The sequence below is a fragment of the Equus quagga genome, chromosome 2, assembly GCF_021613505.1.
Source record: "Equus quagga isolate Etosha38 chromosome 2, UCLA_HA_Equagga_1.0, whole genome shotgun sequence".
Taxonomy (NCBI): Eukaryota; Metazoa; Chordata; class Mammalia; order Perissodactyla; family Equidae; genus Equus; species Equus quagga.
This window is the reverse complement of record NC_060268.1, coordinates 416304-435324: the sequence shown is the minus strand read 5'-3', so window position 1 is coordinate 435324 and position 19021 is coordinate 416304. Positions and strand designations below refer to the sequence as shown.

The 19021-nt window shown below is 45.8% G+C and overlaps 1 long non-coding RNA gene across 1 annotated transcript in view; it reads left to right on the top strand.

Moving 5' to 3' along the window:
- LOC124236153 (uncharacterized) overlaps positions 1-19021 on the top strand; it is a 73573-nt gene that overhangs the window by 28207 nt on the left and 26345 nt on the right. The window contains exon 3 of the long non-coding RNA XR_006887651.1: positions 9649-9747. This is a non-coding gene — a long non-coding RNA (uncharacterized LOC124236153). The remainder of the gene's footprint in view (positions 1-9648; positions 9748-19021) is intronic.

Here is a 19021-nt window from a genome sequence, read left to right as displayed (position 1 = left end):
AGCGGCACCGTCCGCTCCCAGTGCATCACTGTTTCCTGGGACCTCACGATTTGTAGCTGAGAAAAACTTTCTTTTTCCTGCTCTTGAAAATGTTACCAGCCAAGGTTTGAGTTTTGGTGTCACTTAGTTTAAATCATCAAGTGAATGAAAGGTCTTAACCCAGGGTGAAAGTAAAACCCGTGGAACTCTACTCAGAAATGTTACCTTTGCTTTTTGCTGTAACTTAGCAAAGAATGTTTTCCGAGGTGACTTGGAAGGTTTTCTGTTGTATTCTCTCCAGCTTCTGGTGCACTACAAAAATTGCATGAGAGAAATTTCTGTTTACCCGGCCCCTAATTTGCAAAATTTTTAACAAGTAGAACAGTGCCAAGACATGCGGAGAAGTTGTTCATTTCCCCTTTCTAACCTGTCTCTCGCTTTCCCAGACAACCGTGTTAATGCCCTGGGGTGCCTCACTCTGCGTTGTTTCTCATGCTCACAAATATGGCATAAGCGTATGTTAGGTTGAGATTTACAAGACTGACATTTTATTGGATCAAAAGCAGTTGAACATCATCAATTTCGTACGGTTCAATCACACATATAGACATTTCGTGCGTGCATGTCGTGTCTGAGGATTTTTCAGATGTGAGCGTTACTGTGTTTCCACGACAGACAGGAGACATCTGCCCAGCTCGTGGGTGTGGATCTGACCCAAGCCAGTGGTCACACAGCGCTGGTGGCCCCGTCCCCTGTGGAGGGACATTGGCGTCGTTCCCTGGCGTGTTGAGTTCCCTCTAACTGGCCTGTCCTGGTGCACAGCTCTCTGCTCCCGGGATCCCCAGAGGGGCTGCTGAGTCAGAGGGCACACACATCTCGGATTCCCAAGTGTTGCCAGATTTCTTTCCATAAACGTTGTATCGGTTCAGGCTCCTGTTGGCAAGCACGGGACTGGGACTGCTTGTTTCCTGTGTTCTGGCACCGCGGGCATTGTCACTCTACTGGGTGGAGGATGGTTTTCTGTTTTGACTCACCTCCCCTTGGGTTTTAGTGAGGTTGAGCACCTTCTCACAGGTCCTTAGAGTTCTGTGGCATTTCCTCTCCTGTGAATTGTCGTTTCTCATCCTTTGCCCTTATTTCCCTCAAGGTATTTGACTCTGTCTTCAGTTTGTCGGGAGCTCTTAGTTTGTTGGCGACAGTAACGCCTTTTCTGCTCTGCAGGTAAAGTTACTCATTTCCCAGTCAATCACTTCTCTTTGATTTTGTTTGTTGTATCTCTCACCATACAAAAAAAACCCTCTTACATTTAGTCACATACATCTATCTTTTCCTTTATGGTGTCTTTTCTGGCTTAGGAAGATTTCCTCTACCCAAGGTAACATAAATCTCCTCCTAACTGTCTTTCAGTACTTTCATTGATTTATTTTTATGCACACACATTAATCCATCTGGAATATATTTGGTGTATGGTGTGAGGTATGAACATAGCTTCATGCTCTTCTCAAGATACAGCCAGTCTGATGACACCTTTTATCCACAGAATTGAAATGCCACCTCATTCATAGATTGTTTCACATATCTGTGTATCAATTTCTGCACCTTGCATTATATTTCCTCTATTCCTGTGTCAATATGACACTATCTTGATTGTAATAGTTTAAGGTTTTAGTATATAGAAAAGCAACTGAGTCCCATTTCACTCTTCTCTTTCAATATTTTTTGGTATTATGTGGCTTTTTTTCCCATGTAAACTTTAAATTCATTTTCTTATAGTCTAAAGCAGGAAACAACTATTGGGGAATCTGATTAAAACTGCATTAAAATCATGTATTAATTTGGAAAGGATCAACTTTTTTATATTTTGTTTTTTCCATCCAGGAAACACGTTTCTCTTCAATGTTGTTTTATATCTTTAAAAAGCATTTTATAATAGTTTTCAAATAAATACTAAGCTTTCTTTTAAAATGCATTCCTCAGTATATAAGAGTTTTGTTTCTTTTAAAATTGGAAGTTTGGTTAAATGGCTGGGTGTACAATAAACAGAACAATGAACAGCCTTCCTTCTCTTAGTGCTAGAACTTCTCAGACTAAACCGCCCAGCCATCCCACTTCCGGTCCTTGGGGTCGGCTGTGATCAGCCGGACTTGCAGAGCATTGGAGCAGAGCTTCGTGCCACTCGACCCTGTTCCAGCTTTGCTACGCGGGGCAGGTTATTACAGACAGGGGCGGCTCTGAGCCTCGAGCAGCTGGATGTGCTGATTTTTCTTTCAGTTCTGGACTAGCCAAGACTTTGTCAAAAGTGGGATCTTCACAGACGAAACTAATTACTGTATTTACATTTCAATTTCCTTTGAAACATAATTTTATCTGTTGAACAGAGGCTCATTTGAAGATAAAACCACAAGATGTAAGGTAGATGAGGACTATCATTTATTGGAAGAATTTTCTTATCAGTATGTGAGAAACCTACTGTTCTCCTATATTTACCTTCAAAGGCTAGGATTTACAAGTAGAGGTATTTCTGCCTCTTGGATCTAATGACCAGCCTTCTTCATATTAAACCCATTAAAATGCCAACAAAAATGTCTCAAACAAAAATCTTCAATTACATAACCTCAATATCCAAAAAATAAGTCAAAGAAGAATTTTCAAAAGAACCCAACTAATTTTGTGTGTGTGTGAGGGAGAGTGGCTCTGAGTCAACATCCCTGCCCACCTCCCTCCCTTTTATACTTGGGATGCTGCCTCAGCATGGCTTGATGAGCAGTGCCAAGTCTGCACCCAGGATCTGAACCTGCGAACCGTGGGCCGCCAAATCGGAACGTGCGAACTTAACCACTACGCCACGGGTTGGCCCCCAACTCAATTAATTTTTAAATGCTACAATTCCAAAGAATAAAATTATAAAGGAATAGGAAAAAACCAATAAACTTTAAAATTGTCTGATACGGAACAACAAAAAGGTCTCCATCAGAATTCAAAAAATGACTTGAATATGCTCTAAATGAGAAGAAAGAAGATATAAAGACATGAAACAAAGGCATATCACAGTTAAGGACATTTCTAGAAGTAGTAAAGAGTTTACACTGAAAACTGGTTAACAGTTAATTGGACTGTTTGCTTATTAACCACAGAATCAAATCCAAAATTAGATGGCTCTAGTAAATGGGTGTAAATAATGGGGGACCAAAATGACTCATTTCTAGAATCGAGTACAGTGTTTTAGCTTAAAAATAATAGAGTAAGAACTTGAGTCAATAGAAGAAATAAAATTTAAAGAATCAACAATTTAAGGCATAAAATGTTTTCAGAATGGATTAAAGACTTCATCTATGAACAGAAGTTAACATCTAGAGAAAGATGTCAAGACAGTATGTGTAACATTTTTAAACTTCAGTGAGTAAGAGATCTGAAAACATCTGGAATAAAGACCAGATAACATTCAAAACACCGATTTTAGATGCAGCCACAACGACACCAAGAGCTCCCCAAGGACGTGTAGCATCTGCAGTTCTCTTTGTGGAAAAAATTGTCCAGCAAGATGTCATTCATTTGAGAAAGCTAAAGAAAGAATTTCACATGTCCCGCCAACCCCAAATAGTCACTGACCTTACACTTTGGGTCCAAAATAGGAATTTCTTCACATCATGTCTGTTTCATCAGCTCTTAGGACGGGAGACTGAAAACGCCGTGCAGGCGGATCAGTGCTCTGACCACAGGGCCCTTACAGAATGAGACTGTGATTCAAACCTGAAAAGGCAGAGGCAGGGGAGCGAGCATGCAGGGCGCATCTCCTATGTAGCCAGAGCTGTATGATACACTGTTTCACTCAGTCTTCAAAACCCTGGTGGTACAGCCCCCTTGTTTCAGATGTCAAGTAACGTGCTTTGTTAAGTAATAGAGTCCGGATTTGAGTACACGTCCTTCTGACCCCCAGGAAAAGCACAAGTTTCAGAATAACAGTCCAAAAACTGAGAATGGGATAAGACGCGGAGGGCTCAGACCCAAAGCTCAAATGTCCTTTTTTACTCATAGAAAGAAGCCTCAGGATTGGGGGTTATTATCGCTGTAATCAGCAGAAGAATGAATTCGAAGACGCTCATGATGGAGTGTGTGTTGGCGTACAGATTTGTTTTAAGTAGAAGTGGTTTTATTCAATTCTTTCTTCCAAACATATTTCAAAGGAAGGAGAAAGGAGTATATATACAGCGTTTAGTGAGTATCAATGGCATGTATTAAGTGGAAATAAGAAATAGCAAAAATAAGCGGAAATAAAGAATGATAGGAGCCGGCCCGGTGGCTGAGTGGTTAAGTTTGCGCTCTCCGCTTTGGCAGCCCAGGGTTGGTGGGTTCGGATCCCCATTGCTGACCTATACACGGCTTATCAAGCCATGCTGTGGCAGGCATCCCACATACAAAATAAGAGGAAGATGGGCATGGATGTTAGCTCAGGGCAAATCTTCCTCAGCAAAAAGAGGAGGATTGGCAATAGATGTTAGCTCAGGGCTAATCTTCCTCAAAATAAATAAATAAATAAATAAATAAAATCTTAGAATTAATCACACAATAAAAGGGGTAAAGGGGAGAAAACTGTCAGAAACAAAAGGAACAAGCAACTGCTGCTGAAACGCACGCGTTTGATGGTGGGTGGGGCCTCGCCCTGGGAGGCGTCATTGCACGAGTGAGGGCACATCCTGAGGGCCTTCAGGGCTGAGGAGAGCTCCACCGAGTAGGGCTGGACAGGCAGGTCCGTCTGGCCTGAGGTCCAGTGGGGTCGAGCCGTCGTTCACCTATGGGAGGAAGCGCGTGAGTTTCCAGGCTGATGATCCTGAGAAAGAGGCTTCGTGAGGTCAGGCCGCCAGGCGAGCGCGGCTCCCAGCCGACGAGAGTGAAACGGCCGTGGGAGGCAGGGTGGCCACGCCACCCGACCCAGGGAGAGCAACTGTGACGTGAACGGACAACGTCAGAATTGAGGGGCTCAGGTGAGCAGCTTACTCGGGTGGAACTGAGTCTCCAGCTGAATCCACACTCCCGGGGTGCCTTCCGGAGGGAGAGACAGATCGAGGCTCAACCGGTGAAAGCGGTGTGAGGCGGGTGATCAGCGGTCAGCTGTGCTGTCAGGGACGTAGGCATCTGTACTGTTGCCTGTCTTTCCCTGAACCGATTGCCAGATGTTGTGGCCCCCTCTCACCTGGCAGTGAACTCCTTTGGTGAAAGGCAGACGGAGCTGAACTCAGCCAAGTACACAGAGAAGGTTATTGGCCCTGCCACGTTGAGGCCAGGGCCCGGTAAGGTTGTAACAGCAGCATGTCCCGCGGTGTCGAAGGAGAATATTTTTTTGGTTTGTTTGTTTTTGCTGAGGAAGATTGGCCCTGAGCTAACATCTGTGCCAATCTGCCTCTACTTTGTATGTAGGACACCGGCCACAGCATGGTTTGATGAGCGGTGGGTAGGTCTATGCCCAGGATCTGAACCCACAAACCCTGGGCCGCTGAAGTGGAGTGAACTTAACCAGTATGTCACTGGGCCAGGCCCTGAAGGATACTGTTTTAAAGGGAAGCTGTGGGAAATATCTGTGAAAGAGTGACTTTCCTTCCAAGGCCCGCCTTCAAGTGAGTTTGTTGTGAGGCAGCCTGTGAAAGGGGCTCTCGGCAGGAGGCCCCGACTGCGGGTTTAAGGCTCCTGCTCTTCTCTAGAAGCTTCCCCCTCCCCCCAGGATTGTTTTCCACTTATTTTGTTTTCTGTATGTGGCTGGGCTTCTCGAGCGGGTGTCTCTGTCCTGTGGTGACCTGTGTTAGAGACCACAGGTTCCAGTTGACAGAGCCCACACTCTGGACATTTTGGAGGCATATTATTCCACCCATTTCCCAAGCTGCCTTTGAGGCTAATATCACTGCTTACAAATGATGATGAAGTATTTAAATTATACAGGAAAGGACAGGGAACTCCTTTCTGTGTCAGTGGTTCTTTTGAATGCCTTGCACGCTGAATTTTCGGGGTAGAAACCGCCCCTGCATTTGGGTTTGGCTGGGACTGACAGAGATGTGCATCGGAGCCAGGAGAGGGGGGAGCGGCATGGGCTCGCAACTCTTTCTGTCCCTCCTCATCCCATTGAAAAACAGTGAAAAATACAAGGAAGCAACGTGAAACAAAGCTGAAAAGAGCACTCGTTGAAAAAGGAAAGAAGATGGTTAAAATACTAGCTCAGCAAAAGCCCACTGGAACAAACACAATGACACAAAGGGTGCCGGAAGGCCCTTTGTCAGAATGAAAACCGCCCAGAGAGGGAGGAGCGCGTCAAATACCTGCCTGTCATTGCGGAGCCCCCAGGCGGGCTGCCTCTGCCCCGGGAGGGCTCCTGAGGTGCTGCCAGGGCCCGGCACGTGGCCTGCCCTCCCTACAGCCCTGGGCGCTGTCAGCTGTGCCTTCCAGGCTCCTGCCGATGCCCCAGGATCGGTGATGCGGTGGGGACTGGGGGCTCATCCGGATCCCTCGTCAGCAAAGGCCGGCAGGTCCCGGTGAACCTCCTCAGCTGCAGCCGGGGAGCCGGGAAAGGAAGACAGACTCTCCAGCCCCCAGCGCCCTGTCAGCCCCGGAAACCACCTCTGCTCCGGAACCGACCTTCAAGGACTGTGTCCCAGCTCCTCGGGGAGACTTTCCCCATCTCGGCAGCGTACTTCAGGTCCTCTCCTGGCCTTACCTGTGCTGAGGCCCAGTCACTCTCGGGACGAGCCCACAGACGCTGAACCCGCCCCTCCCCAGGGCTCGGGCCCTCCCAGCCCAGGCCTTAGGTGGAACTGAAGCAAGAGTGGTGCCAACGATAAGGCAGAATGATGATTCATATCAAGATTAAGGGTAGAGAAAGGAAAATTAAACATGTTGGGGTTTTTTGAGGCTTTTTCTTTTTAAATGTGGTAAGATTCACATAACACAAAATTTACCATCTTAACCCTTTTCAAGGGCACAGTTCAGTGGCATTAAGGACATTCTCGTTGTCGTCAGCCACCACCACCACCCGTCTCCAGAACTCTCTTCATCTTCCCAAACTGAAACTCTGTCCCCAGTAAACACTAGTGTCCCATTCCTTGCTCCCCCCAGCCCCTGGCACCCCCATTCCACTTCCTGTCTCCATGAATTTGACTCCTCCAGGGACCTCATCTGAGTATTTATATACAGTATATTTACACACAGTATTTGTCTTTTTGTGACTGGCTGATTTCACTTAGATTAACGTCTTCAAGATTCATCCATCATGTAGCATGTGGCAGGATTTCCTCTCTTTTGAGGGCTGAATAATATTCCACTGTGTGTATAGACCACGTTTGTTTATTCACTCATCTATCGTTGGGCACATGGGTTGCTTCCACCTCTTGGCTATTGTGAGTGATGCTGCTCTGAACGTGGGTGTAGAAACATCTCTTTAAGATCCTGCCCTCAGTTCTTCTGGGGATATACCCAAAATGGGATTGCTGGATCACATGGTAGCTCTATTTTTAATTTCTTGGGGAACCTCCACACTGTTGTCCATAGTGGCTGCACCATTGTACATTCCCACAACAGTGCACAAGGCTCCCCTTTTCTCCACGTCCTCGCCAGCACCTGCTGTCTCTTGTCTTTTTGATCATGGCCATCCTGACAGGTGCGAGGTGATGTCTCATGGTTTTGATCTGCATTTCCCTGATGCTTTGTGACATTGAGCATCTTTTCATGTGCTTATCGACCGTTTGTATATCTTCCCTGGAGAAAAGTGTATTCAAGTCCTTTGCCCATTCTTTAATCAGGTTGTTTGTTTTTTGTTATTAAGTTATTAAGTTTATATATTCTGGATATTAACCCCTTATAGGATTTGCAGATATTTCCCCCCATTCCATAGGTTACCTTTGCACTCTGTTGATTGTGTTCTTTGATGCACAGATGTTTTAAATTTTCATGTAGTCTAATTTATCTATTTTTTTCTTTTGTTGCTGTGGAAAATAAATATTTTTCTCTCAGACACATAAGAAGTCATAAAAATGTATTCTCTACTTGAATACACGGAGACTTACCATAAGAACTAAGAAATCAGGAATTATATCATCATATGTCACATTTTATGACTGAGTACAACTCACCCAAAAATCGTAGTAATAAAAATACTATCTATGAAATAATTAGGTTGTAGACAAGCAGTCCAAAGGGAAAAGGTATCACTTTCAGGACTGCTGTGTTGCTCACTTCTTTCTCTCCTGGAGTAAAGAAGACTGTTAAGCAACAGAGAAGAGGAGGATCTTTAGCATTTGGGGATGGGAGGAAGGGAAAGGCAGTGACTTTTGAAGCACTTGCGAGCTCTTGGGTGACTTGCACGCATTGTTCCATTAATTCCTGAGTGGCCTGAGGGGCAGGCGTGGCTGGCGCCCAATCAAGGCTGCCGCTCAGGGTCCTGCCAGAGTCACAGAGCGGGCCAGCCGAGAGCCGGGATGGGAATCCAGGGCCTGCTTTTTTCTAACTCATCACCAAGTGAAGTAATAGTTAACTAAAAGTTAACCCATAGTTAACAGTTTCAACTGAAATGTTGTTAGGACACTTTATGGAATAGAACAAAATTATTCTAAAACTAATTGGTAAGAATTAACTTTCAAATTATCAAGGAAAAAGAAATACTCAAGGATGACTAAAAATGTATTTGAACATCTCACTATTCAAAATAGAGTGATACAGAATTAAAAATGGAAGCAGATTATTGTGACAGAATAAAGACCTCAAGAATAAGCCTTCCTACTCTTAGGATTTGATATACAATGATCTGAGCTGAAACACTTGTCAGGCAAAAGTGACTCATCACTTTATCAAAGTGCAGATTACTATAAATCCACATTTAGAAAAGGTAATAGACCAGGGGTTCCCACTCGCCCGTAGAGGTTTGTTTGACCAGAGGTGTGTGTGTGTCTGGATCCGAATGCTTCCATGTGGGCCCTCCAGGCCACAGTTCGCCAGGGAACCACCCTTCCTCATGATCCTCATCTCGTCAAGACTGCGTTTCTGTAGCTGCCCAGCCCGTCTGACATCCAGGCTCACGACTTCTGACGTATCCGCTCCCCGGGTGAGGGATTCCCGTAAAATCGAGCCCGCGTCACAATCACGTGGGGGTCCTGTTAACACAGTCTGCTGGGCCCACCCCAGAGTCTCTGATTCAGGGGCCGGGGGTGAGGCCCCAGAATCCACATTTCTAACAAGCTCCCAGATGAACGGGCTCCCTGGACCTGATACGAGCACATAAATTGGAAGCAAGCGTTTAGAAATGCTCACGCTTTTAAAAGGAACTTCTACATTGTGTATATTACAGAGTCATTTGGATTCCACTGAATCTAAGAATTAAAAAATGGGCTTGTATTTTCTATGACCTTTTTAAATTTCATTTTTCTGGATATTTTTGTTAAATTTTATAAAAGCATTGGCCATGGGGATTGGAAATTTAACAACAAATGACCAAAAACATGTCAGAGTTCTGAGCAGCTGGCATGTGCCTTGGAGGAAGCACACGATCTGGGGTGGCCACAGCCGGCGGCCTAGAAACGTGAGCCAGTGGGAGAACCAGAGCAGATTTGACTCCCAGCACAGACACGCCCTGTCAGGTTCCATGGAGAGCCAGGATGTAAAATCACATGCCAATGACAACTTATTAATTTTCAGCGAATAAGGAAACCCCCAGCTGCGTGGGCGACGTGTGTGGGCCTGACGAGTGAACCATCTGCCCGCCTGGGAAGCCGGCTTGTAGTCCAGAACTTATAGGTGAGCATGGACATGCAAAAAGAGGAGCTCAAGGTAGGGCTTTCGTGTTAGCACATCAGGCTGGTTACCTGCTGAAGACGTAGGATACACCTTCCGAGGGACCCCACATTCCCCGGTCAGCACGCAGACGGATGGACACTTGCTTATGGAGCTTCCGTTGCTGACCCACCAGCTTCCCCTTCCTAACTGACAGGTGATCAAATTAATGCCGGCAAGTCACCACTGTCAATCTGTCAGCCGTGTCTGGAAGTCCTTCTGTCTCTTTGGTGATGTTTTTGCCCATCTCCACTGCAACCCATGAGGTTATGGGTGTCAAAGCTAATTTTGAAAAAGTTAGCAATGTGAATCTCATACACATACATAGCGAGCAGGTGTCAAATCTTTAATTAACCCATGGAAGGAAACAGGGCTGAAAAATCTGATTTAAAGAATGCAGGAATATATACAGTCAGTGAGAGAAAGAATGAAATAGTGTTGCCAAGTTACATGCAAACCTGGCTAATGCCCTACAGACAATAAAGGCATAAACTTGGGGTTATTTTTTTAATCAAATAGCTTGCATTTCTACCAGAAAAAAATCCTCTCTCATTTATCATTCTAAGTGAACACCTAGCTTCATGGAGTCTGGGCCCTAAGCAACAGTAAATCAAAAACCTGACCTTCACCTACGGTGTCAGGTGAAGCTGGGCAAGCTTTTAGATGTGCGATGGTGTGACACTCGAAGGGCACACTCATCTTTCTGCCTCATTTCTGAATTTTGGAAAATGTTTCTTCACAGACTCGACAGCTTTACTCTCAAGAAGCAATCCCATTTCCTTGTTCGCACGTTCCCTGGAAGACAGTAGAGACGGGTGGGGGGTGACGGGAGGGGGCAGAGAGAAAATTCTCTGTCACTGTCACCTTCTAGGTTCTTCCAGCCATGACTTGGCCTTCAGCGGGTTTGAATCTATCGGTCGTCTAATTGCCAGAAAGAGTAACTCAGTATTCACAGTTGAATAAACGCGATGGCATAAATTTGCCTGCAGTGTCCAAACGCTCTCGTCAGCTGACTTTGGGGTTTGTTTATTTAGTTGATATTTAGCCCGTGTGTGCAGAGTTCCCATGGGGAGCGTGCAAGGGTGATTCCAGTGTGTTCCCACATCCTGCCAAGTTGACCATCTAGAGTATTTGGGGATGCGCAGGATCTGTCATTGAAGCAGGTGTCAGATCTGCGAGAGTCACGTTTCTGAAGAATCGTTTCACACACAGTGCTTACTACGGGGTAGCCGGGGCTGCTGGTCAGCTGGTACGCACTGGTGGAGCCGCTCTGGGTGTTCCAGTACTGAAATGTTTCATATCGGGTGGCAAAGAGAAGCTACCTCTTCACTGAGATGGTTAGCTGTCTAACGATGTCACCCACAAAGGCCACGGTGGTGGGAATGGACTAGAGGAGCGGGGCAGCAAGGGAGGCCCACCTCTGGGGGCCACGGGCATCCAGGTGGGTGCCCGCCGCAGAGCTTCCACTGCAGCACAGACCCGGGAAGTTTCCGGGGTGTCTGTGTAATGGTGAAGTCATCGGTGTGGTTTTTTTTTTTTTTAAAGATTTTATTTTTTCCTTTTTCTCCCCAAAGCCCCCCCGGTACATAGTTGTATATTCTTCGTTGTGGGTCCTTCTAGTTGTGGCATGTGGGACACCGCCTCAGCGTGGTTTGATGAGCAGTGTCATGTCCGAGCCCTGGACTCGAACCAACGAAACACTGGGCCGCCTGCAGGGGAGCGCGCGAACTTAACCACTCGGCCACGGGGCCAGCCCCAGAATGAATATTTTGGGGCATCTTGAATTGAAATAAACCAGCCCCACAGCAACCACGAAGGGATACGAACCCATCGGTGTGGTTTTTACATGGCTTGAACAGGGTGTCACTTAGCTGGGTCACGGCGCCAGCAACCGGATCGCAGCAGCAATCTTAACAATCAACAAATGACTTGGAAATTTCTAGAATATTTTGGTGACTCTTTTTCTCCATAATATATCACTTACAAATATTTTAGGATAGAGTTAATTTGGCAAATAAAAGGAATGTTAACTACATTTTGGATAAATATTTTGGTTTACTACATTGCATATTAATATTTTATCTTGCAAATTGTTAAATATTTTGAATATGATTATTTACAACTATGTAAAAATTAAAATTATTCAATCAAAACTGAGGAAAAACTGAATTGGGAAGATATCAGCAATATGACAGGTAAAGATTTATTGTCTAAATTTAAATAAATAAGGTGCTTATTCAAAGCTAAAAAGATGACGCAAGCTTCCATTGGCAGTTGGTTGAATTTTAACAGGCATTTGTGTGAAAGTAAAGGCAGAGGTGAGGTCCCCCGAGGGCAGAGACAGTGTCTGACCTGGGCCCTAGGGGCTTGATGACTGACTAAGGAAATGACAGAATCAACGTATGAAAAAGCTCTTCATCCTCAGAGTAATAAAGTAAATGCAAACCAAGACAATCATGAGATACAATTTCACACCTTTTAATTTAGCAAATTAAAGAAATAAAACCAGCAACACAGAACCATCCGGGAGAAGCCTGCCAGCATCTCCAAAGGACCCAGCTGATGTCGTTACAGCCATCAGAGGACTCTTTCTCTCCATCCATTTTCGTTCGGGGTTTATCCTCGGAGACAATGTTAAAAGGAAAACTTTCTTTAAAAACGTTTATAGTAGAGCTATCTATAATAGCAAAAATTGGAAGCAATCAAAATATCGGACAGCTCAGTGGAATAGTATGCACTCAGTTGAGATGATGTAGGTGGATATTACAGAGAAATTTAGAAGAAACGTCAACTAATATGCACATTCTGTTTGCCGCCATGTTTGAAACACACAGCATCCACCTATTGAGTGAAAACAAGAGGGCACTGGAGAATGTCTAGAAGAAAGCTGTTGGATGTAATTTTTATTAAGTTGCTTTACTAATGACTACACAAGAAATCTTAAAGAAACATTTACCTCCCTTACTGATTGCTCATTTAGAAAGGCACCATTGATCATCACTAGCACATTAAAATTTACCCCCAAATTTATTTTCCCAAAACCGAAGATTGTTTTTTCTCTGCAATTTACCTCGCTCCTCAGATTCTTGACATGCAAGTTCAGAGCAATGGTGTGTAATTCGTAGCTTCCAGAAAGAGTTCCATGAACAAAGTACAGTCCATCCTCACTATTCATGGATTCCATATTTGTGAATTTGCCCACTTGCTAAATTTACTTGTAATCCCCGAATCAGTACCCATGGCACTTTCACAGTCGTTCGCAGACACAGGCAGACGAGTGAAGGTTGGAGGTACTCAGCGTACATGGTCCCAGCAAGGTCCCACCAAGGGTCCCCCTGCCCCTTGTGTCAGCACTCCCACTACAAACAAGCCTTCTTGTCACCATCTGTCGAGTGCCCCGTTTCCCCATTATTGTGCCTTTTTCTGTTGGTGGTGATTTTACTGTTTCCAGTGCCCCAAGCGTAGTGCTGAAGTGCGGGCCAGCGTTCCTACGTGCAGGAAGGCTGAGCTGTGCCTGACGGGGAAAATACGAATGTCAGATGCTGTGTTCAGGGGTGACAACGAGTACTGTTGGCCCCGAGTTCAACGTTTGTAAGAGATGTTCCCGGTAGGCTGTAAGAGCACTGTGCAGAGCGAGTTGTTTCTTAGCTTCCCAAAGAGCTGAAAGCAAGATGCTTTGGGGCCTATCTCCCCCTTTGGAAACAAGGCAGGACTTTGTGCCTTGCAGCTCTAGGGCAATGTAGCACACCCAGAGCAGAAGTTCTACTTCAGCCAGATCAGGCCTGCCAAGAAACTGCGTTTCACAGGCCTTGGTAAGAGATGTTCCCGGTAGGCTGTAAGAGCACTGTGCAGAGCCAGTTGTTTCTTAGCTTCCCAAAGAGCGGGAAGCAAGATGCTTTGGGGCCTATCTCCCCCTGAGCAAACAAGGCAGGACTTTGTGCCTTGCAGCTCTAGGGCAATGTAGCACACGGCAGAGCAGAAGTTCTACTTCAGCCAGATCAGGCCTGCCAAGAAACTGCGTTTCATAGGCCTTTGTAAGAGATGTTCCCGGTAGGCTGTAATGAACCAACAATCAATACAGTGTCTTAAATACAATGGCTTTAAATAGAAATACACATAAAACAAGGCTGTATGTTGATCGATTGACTGAATGTTGTGACCAGAGGCTCCCAGGAACCTGACCCTGTACTTCCCCAGACATGACGCTTCAGTATTTGCCAATCCAGTGTCTGTGGGAACTCGATAGAACGGAAGGCTGTGAATAACGAGAATTGACTGTGTGTGGTTTGAGTGGGGCAGAGATGTGTGTGTTCACATCTGGTAATATCATCGCTGATATTGAAAATCTTGGGCAAGGTTTTTAGGTTATTGTGATTTTTCTTCCTCTTCTGCAGCAGTGAACATACACGGTCCAGACCTCCATGGCTTTCAGGCTTTTGTGGAGTTTTCCAGACCCCTTATTCCTTTTCTCCTCTAAGATCAACGAGGATATTGTTATTCGAGTAGCGCAGACCTGTACTATAAATCCTAGTGGGTCAGGAACTTTATTAGATGTATCCAGTATTTTCCTTATGTCCCCACAAGATCAGAAACTGGCAACCACTACCAACTCTGTGGTTATGGGAAGAACTCAGATTAGTGACAGAGTGGCTGTGACCTAAATTCTAATCAGATAGAAACTTCAAGCCTTTTGACTCATGCATATTTCCAAAACATGCCCAAAATCCAGGCTCTAAAAGGCATCTGCCTCCACAACCACCGTGAGATTCAAATGCAATTTTCCAGGTCACATTGTGTCTCGGCAAGTTTTTGATCAGCTTCATTTCTTGAAAAAGTTATTCTTCAGAAGACACTTCGTGCCCATTGATAATACAAGATGTCTTCTAACAGTTTCTGAATCTGCCTGCTCACCCCGCTGATGGACACACAGCACACTACGGTTTGGGCACGATGGGTTTTGATAGAACTTGACGGTGAATACACCTGCATTTAAAATGTTTTTCTTTTCTGAAAGCCATCCCTCTGAGGACAGGAACAAGACAAGGATGCCCACTATCACCACTCTTATTCAACAGAGTACTGGAAACTTTGGCCAGAGCAATTAGGCAAGAAAAAGGAATAAAAGGAATCCAAATTGGCAATGAAGAAGTGAAACTCCCACTGTTTGCAGATGACATGATTTTATATATAGGAAACCCTAAGGAATCCGTTGGAAAACTATCAGAAATAATCAACAACTACAGCGAAGTTGCATGGTACAAAATCAACTTACAAAAATCAGTAGCATTTCTATACTCCAATAACGAACTAACAGAAAGAGAACTCAAGAATACAATTCCATTTACAATAGTAACTAAAAGAATAAAGTACCTAGGAATAAATTTAAACAAGGAGGTGAAGGACTTATCCAATGAAAACTATAAGACATTATTGAAAGAAATGGATGATGACATAAAGAAATGGAAAGACATTCCATGCTCATGGATTGGAAGAATAAACACAGTTAAAATGTCCATACTACCCAAAGCAATCTACAGATTCAGCTCAATCTCAATCAGAATCCCAAAGACATTCTTCATGGAAATAGAACAAAGAATCCTAAAATTCCTATGGGGCAACAAAAGACCCCGAATTGCTAAGGCAATCCTGAGAAAAAAGAGCAAAGCTGGAGATATCACAATCCCTGACTTCAAAATGTACTACAAAGCCATAGTGACTAAAACGGCATGGTACTGGTACAAAAACAGGCACACAGATCAGTGGAACAGAACTGAAAGCCCAGAAACAACACTGCACATCTACAGACAGCTAATCTTCAGCTGGCAGCAAAGAAACAGCTCGCCTACAGTGCCTCCAGCTGGAACGGGCCGGGGGCTTGAGACACTGGAAAAGACCATGTGGCCCGAAGGGTCAGAGCAGGAGATGGGGCCAGACACGGGCTGGAGGCAGCGCACGCAGGGCCCACACATTTGCTGGAAGCAGCAGTTTGAGAAAAGGAATTCAAGAGGAGGAAATGTTCAAAAGGGCAGATGTGGGAGGTGGGGAAAGTGATGGACACTGGGCTGGATGGAGACACGTCCACTGGGGGCGAGGCGCCACCAGCTCCACAGGCCACGTGCCTCCCCCCTCATTTTCCACCTGGCTTCACAGCAACGCGCTCTCAGCCTGGGGCACGGTGGCACATGGCACACACTCTGGGCCCAGCAGCCTGGCTGGGGCTAGCTTGCCACCCTGCGGACTTAAAAAATCTGTGCCCACTTGTGGTTAGTTCGGGAGGATCTGGCAGAAGTCAGGCTGACCCGTTAACCGAGTCACGGAGGAGAGGCCCTCGTGCCTGCGGGCCTGACCCCCTGCCCGCTGCCCACGCTATCCGCACTCAGCTGCACTCGCCTCAGGACAGGTGGACCCGTCTGTGCAGAGGTGCTCACGGCCTCCAGAATCGCGCTTCTCCTCCAGGTCGCGTTCAGCCTTCGAGCTTCTGGAAGTGCTGCTGCCGCCCGAGCCGGTCCTGAGCCATGATGTAACGGGCCGCAGCTGAGGGCACGCAGCTCAGAGCTGGGCTGCGGGGCCAGGGGCTGAGCAGGGCGTGGGGTGGACTTTGCTGTGCGCCTTCTGCTTCTGCAACTGCATGGAACAAATACAGCGTGGCTGGGGGTCGGGCTGCATCAGAACTGTGTGTGCGTGTGCGTATGTGTGTGAGCATGCATGCATGTATGTGTGTGTGTGCAAGTGTGTATGTGCACCTGTGTGAGCGTGGATGTGTGTGTGCATGCACGCATATATGCATGGAAAAGAAAGGTTAGTTGTGTGGTATCTCCACTTAATCTGTTTTCTATATTTACCACCATCAACCACCACATCAAATGGAATATACTCCTTTCATCCAGGGCTAATCTTCCTCCACTTTTTATATGTGAGTCACTGCCACAGCATGGCTGATGAGTGGTGTAGGTCCATGCCCACGATCTGAACCTGCAAATCTGGGCCACCAAAGTGGAGCACACCGAACTTAACCACCGCACCATGAGGCCGGCCCATACTCATACTTTTGAATATATGAATTTTGACCACCTTAATCATTTGCCTAATTTTGAGGAGTTTTTCACGTTTGCTGACTTAGTGCTTTGGCCAGCAGTTCCACAGTTTCGCCCAGAAGTTCTTTAAAGCTCCTGAGTGCAGCCATCCTGGTCTGGAAACTTACCCGGATGCAGGCAGTCAGCCTGCGAGGTGTTATGTGCATTCACCCCTGTCTGACTTAATTGTTCAGACGTTTCTCTTTTCCCAAGATTATTTTCAGATTTTCCCTGGCGGCTTCCTCAGTAAAGATCAATGCCATAACTCCTTCAGTTTCTTGAGAAAGACATTTTCACCCCTGGGTCCAAATTATGTCCACAAATAACCAAATGACGTTCTTTCATTTGCATGAATGAGTTTCATAAAGGACACACAAAATTCTTTCTGGCCTAATTTCACATTTTCCCTGCTTCGCTTGTTGGGTAGGCCTGTCTGACTGTGTTTGGGGAGAAGTCTCCACGTGGGTGCTCGGAACTGGGAGTCGCTGTGTCCGGCACAGAGTTCAGGCTTTCTTGTTAGTTCACTCGCCTATTTATGTGCCTTGGAGAACGTCTCAGGCTGCAGTCACCTTCTAGTTCTCGAGAAGGTAGTGGTTCCGTTTTGGTTCTTGTGTCGGTCTGTCACCACTTTTATCCCAACCAGAGGCTGCCAGACATGGTGGTGCCATCGCATAGGGGTCGGTAGGCAACATGGAATAGATGTCAAGAGGACCGCCATCTTGCTCAGCTCGGTCAGCTTGGAACGCTGACGGCAGAAACCACGGCTCTTGCCCTAGTCTCCCGCTGCATCTTCTTGAAGGGTCCTCCTCTCCAAGGGCACCCAGCGGGAGGAGGGGCTAGAACAAACGCTAACTGTTTCAGCGAGAGGTTTGGGAAATCACCTTGAGTTCTAAGCCCCGTGTAACATTACCCGGTAGTGATGAGATGTCAGCAGTTTTTATCTATTTAAAGCTTTAAATAGACCGCAGGAGTAATGTGCTTCAGGGGCTTCTCACTAATTAATTAATTCGTTTGTAAGTGAAACACCTAATCAGTGCAAACCAGGGGAGCTCCTGGGTGACCCTGGCCTGGTGGGTCTAGTAACAGAGAGATCTTGGCTGATGACGCTCATTGGACTGATTCCCATGGGCTAGTTAGCTTGATCAGATTTTATTTGAAGCGTGTTTTTTTAAGTGTAATACAGGTTTGAACTGGTCTTTCTTTCTTTTTTTTTTTGAGGAAGATTAGTCCTGAGCTAACTACTGCCAGTCCTCCTCTTTTTGCTGAGGAAGACTGGCCCTGAGCTAGCATCCGTGCCCATCTTCCTCTACTTTTTTTATATGTGGGACACCTACCACATCATGGCATGCCAAGTGGTGTCGTGTCCGCACCCGGGATCCGAACCGGCGAACCCTGGGCCACCAAGAAGCAGAACATAGGCACTTAACCACTGCGCCACTGAGCCGGCCCCTTGAACTGGTCTTTAATATTGACCAGAGTCACTCACATATTCACAGCTTTGGAAGAAACCTGAAGCTAATATGATCGGGGCCTCTGTGATGAAACAGGGGAGACGGACAAGAGACTCACGTGACCTGGCGTCGTGCCTCGTTGCCAACGAGCCTGCCACTTCATGACTTCTGGCTTGGGTTTAAACTTCAGGGGCGTTTCTTTCTACATGCGAGTTTGTTCTGCCTTTGCCTTATTTGAAAACTGTGTAACCCAAAGGTGCCGTTCTCCTCAGCTGTTGAGAGACTGGCTGCGTGTTGAGCTCAGTATCAACCAGTTCAAGGTCTGTCCCTGTGCTTCTCTCACCTTCTCGGTTCTTTTCCTAGAATAAGGGCATTGTCTTTAAAGGAAAAGAGCCTTGTAAAGGCGGTTAACTGGCTCATGGATAAGAATGCAAGTTTTGGTTGAGAAACTTATATTTTATCATATTGCACCTCTGCTCTGTTATGAGGGAAAAGGATGCATTTGAGTATAATAATTACGGCTGACTTAGAAGGTGTTCTGTTCCCTGCCTCAAATAACACAAATAGAACAAAGAGCATAAACGAATTCACGAAAGACGCCCAAGCTGCTCTCAGGATGCCATGGGACTTAGAGAGGCTGCAGAAAAACAGAGTGAACTTGGGAGAAATGGAAGATTGGGGGAAATGGGTTAATAGCGAATATTAGAGGCCACT